Source organism: Carcharodon carcharias, chromosome 1 (assembly GCF_017639515.1).
Source record: "Carcharodon carcharias isolate sCarCar2 chromosome 1, sCarCar2.pri, whole genome shotgun sequence".
Taxonomy (NCBI): Eukaryota; Metazoa; Chordata; class Chondrichthyes; order Lamniformes; family Lamnidae; genus Carcharodon; species Carcharodon carcharias.
This window is the reverse complement of record NC_054467.1, coordinates 93,026,910-93,032,909: the sequence shown is the minus strand read 5'-3', so window position 1 is coordinate 93,032,909 and position 6,000 is coordinate 93,026,910.

Genomic DNA, 6,000 nt, shown 5'->3' with positions numbered 1-6,000 from the left:
TTCCCATGGGAGTCCCCTCAGCCCCCACCCCTGACCTGCCCAATCCCTAGCCAGACCAAGACTGACCCCAAGAGATTCCCCCCACACCCTGACCCCATCTGCCCACGGGTCTTCCCCCATCCCCCCACCCCCATTCCACCCAACCCCTACATCACCAACTCCTAACCTCCAATCCCCCACCTCCGATCTCAGACTCCCCCCACCACCCTTACCTTGGACTCCCCCCCACACCCCTGGACCTCTGACTCTCCCCAACTGCCCAGAACTCCGACTCCTCACCACCCACCCAGACCTCTGACTGTCCCCTAGCCCCCACTCTGACTCCCCCCCAACTCCCCCGGGACCTCCAACGTCCCCCCCAACCGGACAAACGACCCTCCCCCTTGCAGAACTACAACAACCCCCCCCAGACACCATACAACTCCGCACCAGACCTCCAACCAGCCCCATCCCCACTCCCCTGGATTTTTCGGACCCTCCACCCCACCTCTCAAATCCTATCCACCTACCTTAGACATTTAGCTTCGCCCTGGCTTGTCAATTTTCCTGGCCCTTTAAACTTATCTGCTTTATGGCTGCAAAAGCTGTAAAGAAGAGAGCATGTCCTCCTTGAATCCACCAGAGTTACACTTCACTGGGGCCTGCGAGGAGTCTTTCGATGCAGGCCCCAAGCAGCTCTGGCGAGCGGAAGGGTCGGTGTAATTTTCAAGACCAGGTAAATGCGTATTTACTTCTTCTAATCCCTGCGGGCCAGCACTTTCTGATGCTAGTTGGAAGTTATGACCCATAATTTCTCAACCAAACCAATGGCAGACACCACATTACAAGCCACTTCCCTTGCCCTGGGCTCCATGCAGCCTCCAATAGAACATGTAAGAGAATGTTGCATGACTACATCCCTCTGATTGTCCGACAGATGTCTTTTGGCGAAACACCTCAACTCCCATGCCATAGTGCAAATGTGTGGCAATACTGAACCACTTCACACACAATGAGGAATTTTTACAGGAAAGAGGAGGCAGGTTTGTGTGTGTGCAGGGAGTTAAATCCCCTAAAAATGACATTGGGCCAAGAACCTGATTTCATCCCCCCCTCTTCTGGGTTTTACCCAGGCGGGTTTGAATTGCCTTCAATTGTGGAGAGCTTTGGTGCAGTTATCGGATAAGTAATTAAAATAGTTAAATAGCTTATTAAATTGTGCTTTAAGCAAGGATTCTGTCTTTAACAGTCAACAAACCTATATCTTGAGCTATCAGCAACTGACCAGGGTCATTGAAGTAATTGCACATTGGGGGGTCTTACTTTAGTGAAACTGACAAGCTAGGAAGCCTTTGATCAATGAAACAGAAGAGCTGTACTCCTGACCAGAAGAGGGACTGCTACTCTTGGCGTTCCTTCTCAGAGAATGCTTTTAGTGCTTAAGGGTGATTGCCAACTTCTTGGAAATTAATTCGCCTGTCTTCAACTTGTCTTCAACTTCCCTGCTGCAAGCCTTTACCATGGCATGGGAGCAGCTTATGCAATTCTATCTTCCACCTCTGATGAAGAACAAGAGGAGCAGCAATAGCAAGAACACAGCAACAACCAGCACCAACCACCTTTTCCTCAGCCCTGTACTGATCTACAGGGCAGAGGGGATGGACACAGAGCTTCTGCTCCAAGGCAGCAAGACCCTCAATACAGGGTCTACAGGAGCTCTTTGTCCATCAACATGTGTGAGCACTAATGTCTCAGGAGGCTCAGGCTTTTACAGCAGGTTGTTGTTGACATCTAGAGCTTGGTTCCACTGGGCCAGGTGAACACACATTGCCATTAGTCGACAAGATGCCTGCCACCTCCTCCCTCCAATCTGGGTCTCTGCCTGTCCCTGAGGCCGTGTGCTCTCTTCTCTTGCAAGGAGAGAAAGCAGAGAGATTTGAGTGTCAACAATGGCTTGTGTGGGTAGCAGGGAAGGACAACATTTGTGGAGTGAGACTCTGAAACCTGGGTGCAAGAGGGCATCAGGATGAGGATGAGGGCGAGTGTGAGTATTGCCTACTCAGATGGGGATGTGAGATACCTGGAGAGAGAGGAATGAGCATAGTTGCAAGATGCATTTTTATGAGGATTGGTGTGAAGGAGAATGCTGGAAAAGTCAAAGTGTGTGGCTTGGCATCTGAAAGTGGTATACCACTCACTTCACCCACCCTTCTGAGGATCTGGATCCTCTTGATGCATTTTCTCCAGATTGGAGAGACCACTCTTTTGCAGCTGACTTCTTGGGCCACTTCCACACACACATTTGTTTGGAGAGGTCGCAATCTTCCTTCTGTCCTTAAGAGAGCTCATTCCACCACAATCCTTAGATCTCACAGCAAGAACGCCAGATAAGAGTAAAAGAATCAGGGAGTGGGTTGAGGGGGTGGTGTGGGTGGCAGCCTTGCCACATCTCCATTCTATTCCATGTTATTTTGAGCCATTGTAATCCATGCTGGTGTCCGTTTAATTAGAAATCCTTCCTTTGTCAGATCAAGTGTGTCATCCCTGATGTGCAGAGGAAACCAGAGGCAGGGTGCTAATACCATAGCTCAGTTAATGAGACTCACTAAAGCCTGCTCCAGTTGCAAATGGGTTCAAAACCCATTAATGGTCCTGTTAATGGTCAGAAAATTCCACCCATTTTGTTTTTACTCATAGAAATCTTGAAATAAATTTACTAAAGGTAATAATGTCATTTTTTATTATTCCCGCATAAAAAGGTTAATATTCAACCGAGATATTAACTGAAAAGCGTGAAGTGCTTTGTCCTTGCTTATCAGTGGACAAACAAACGTTTGGACTGCTTTGGTTCCCATAGTTTAGGATTGGGCTGGCTTCAGATTTACTTAACACTGAAGGGCACTCAAATTATTTAGTTCCTTAATGTTTGTAATTGTACTCATAATGTTACTCATATTGTACCTAACGTCTATAATTTGCATAACATTCAGGCTGGACTTCTCAGAAGAGTCCTTCTAAAGGTTCAGGTATAGAGCCTTTGAAAAGGGGTTCATTTCATTAACCCTTCCTTTGTGGCTTCATTTACACTTTCATAGTTATGTTGCAATTGTGCCAGTTTCTTAATGTAGGATTTTTAGCAAGAATAATAGGTATGTTATAATTAAGCACCTCTGATGGAAATGAGATTTTTTTATTATTCACTCATGGCATGTAGGTGTCACTGGCTAGGCCAGCAATTATTGCCCTTCCTTATTGCCCTTGAGAAGGTGGTGGTGAGCTGCCTTCTTGAACAGTTGTAGCCCAAGTGGTATAACTATAGCCATAGTGCTGTTAGGGAGGAAGTTCCAAGGTTTTGGCCCAGTGACAGAAAAGAAATGGCGATATATTTACAAGTCAGGAAGGTGAGTGACTCGGATGGGAATTTCCAGCTGGTGGTGTTCCCATATGCCTGCTGCCCTTCTCCTTCTAGATGGTAGTGGTCATGGGTTTGGAAGGGGCTGTCTAAGGACCCTGGCTGAGTTCCTGCAGTGCATCTTGTAGATGGTACACACTGCTGCCATTGTGCGTTAGCGGTTGAGGGAGTGAATGTTTCTGGATGGGGTGCCAATCAAGCGGATTGCTTTGTCCTGGATAGTGTCAAGCGTCGTGAGTGTTGTTGGAACTGCATTCATCCTGACAAGTGGAAAGTATTCCATCACTCTCCTGAATTGTGTCTTGTAGATGGTGGATGATGAGTGATACAGCTTTCATTAGCATGGACAATATCTCGCTACTAAAGTGGTTAGCCTAAGAAAGGTAGGGAGGGACTGGTGCATATGTTAAACGTAAAGTAGAAACTAACTGAAGCAAGGGACTGAATTATAAGCTGAGGGCAGGTCCCCACATCCGTGCTTAAATGCTAGGGGCGAGTATGCATCCGCTTGTCCAGCCCACCAGGCTTTAATTTTTTGGCCAACATATTTTAATTGTTATGACACGAGATGTCAGCCACTCACCAATCAGAGGCCAGCAGCTCCACAGCACTATCAGCACCACCAGGAGCGATGGTCATTGCCAATACTACCAGAGCCCAGAAAGGAAGAGCACCATGGATGTGCTGCAACCTAGGTAAGACCGAGAACCAGCACTGGCAAGAGGAGTGGGGGCATGTTGGACAGGGTGGGGGGAGGGTGGACATGGGGAGGAGAAACTAGGGGAGCATCTGATTGGCACAGGCAGCCTGGAAAGAGGGCAACCCCTTTTCACTGGCTAGCAGCCCACAGGATGAAACCTGTCAGGCTGCACGTTGGGCGCAGGCCTTTCCCACCACCCATTAAATCTGAGCGGTGGCAGCTGAGACCCTAAAGTGGGGTCAATGCTTCCCCCACTGTTTGTGAAATAGCAGCAGGGGTGGAGGCAGGTGGGCAAGTGGTAGGTACACTACCGGTGGCACAGCATCCTTTTTATCCACTCACCTGGTTTTCTGCTTAGGGGTGGCCCTTAAAACATAGGCCAAGGCCAACCTTTGTCCTTGCAAACTGAGTGGCCCAAACTGGATTTGGGTTATGAAACAAAATTTAATCTAATAGGATCTTGCAGATTGTCTGCAAACCATTTTTTGACCAATTCAGCTATAGGCATAATAGATACAATCATATAAACAGTACTCCAGATATTATTTTACAATCTAAATGATTCTTTAATTGAAATTTAATTCCGCAGAGGCATAATGTGATGGAGCATCAGTTTCACTGAGATACTGATCTCAGATGTACTGGTCTGGGGAGATACTGGGCAATTAACAGGTGTTCCAACACAGACGAGACAAAATCTGTGGAAGGCGATTCAGGCCACTCTTTAACAAGTGGTGGCACAAGAACAGGGACCTGGAAATGAGTCAGTCATGTGCTCTCTTAATTAGTCACCAGTTGAATGGCCTAATGAGATTAGAAGGCAATATTAGAATATAAATTTACCTTTGAAAATCAACAGCATCTGTTAATATTGTGCTGGCATTGAACAAAGAAATATACCAATTTTTCTACGTGTTAGCACTAATGCATATAGTAACAGATATCCACGGATCCACATCATTAAAAACGCATTTGCTCAGAGTTGCAAAACAAGATTATGCACCAGCTTGTGGATGATTAAGTTTAAATGCATTGTTATTGTGCTGGTGCACAAGACTGGACCGGTCCACACACATCACCAATGTCTTTCTACAGGGCTGCATTTTTTTCTGAAAAATGGTCATCATGGGCTCACACTGGCCCTGTGCCTAGTCAGAGAAAGGAAAAGCAATACTGACATTAGCAGTAGAGAACTGGGTGGTCGAGTAGTGTTAGCATACAATCCTTGATTGATTGTATAATCCCAGGAGATTCTGTGACTCGAGTACAATTTAGCCTAGGCTTTGGGCTGAGGTTCCACTTTATGTTGGTTCTGATAGATAAATGGTTGTGTTTCTGGACCAGAAGTGCTGAATTCAACTCCCACAACGGAAAGTTCCAAATAGAATTCAATAAATCTAGTCACCTGTGAGTTAACACAAAAAAATCATGAAATAAATTTAAATAATAACAAAATCAGACAGCCCTAGTGGCAACAACCCATGTTTCACTGTAAGACTAATATCAGCCCGGTCATCACAGCAATGTGCAGTTATCTTCACTAATATCTGAGAACTGCTGTCCAAAGTGGGAAGAATTGTCCCATAGCCTAGTCAAGCTACTGTCTAATATAACTACAATCACAGAATAATGCGTATTAGCCACATCCCAGAGTTCTCCATCACTACTTCTGTGTATGTCCAGAGGTAGGGCTACGGAGCTATATTGTCCAGCAGGAGTAACTGTAGTAGTTCTCAACTGGATTCTAGATCACACAAAGTCTCATGGTTTTCAGTCAAACAAAGTTAAGGAAACTTGCTGATCACCATCTACCTTTTCACATGTTTAATCAGTACTCCTCAATTTGAGTATCACTTAGAGGAAGCTCTGATAGAAGCAAGGAAAACCAAATGTCTTCTGATGGGGGACC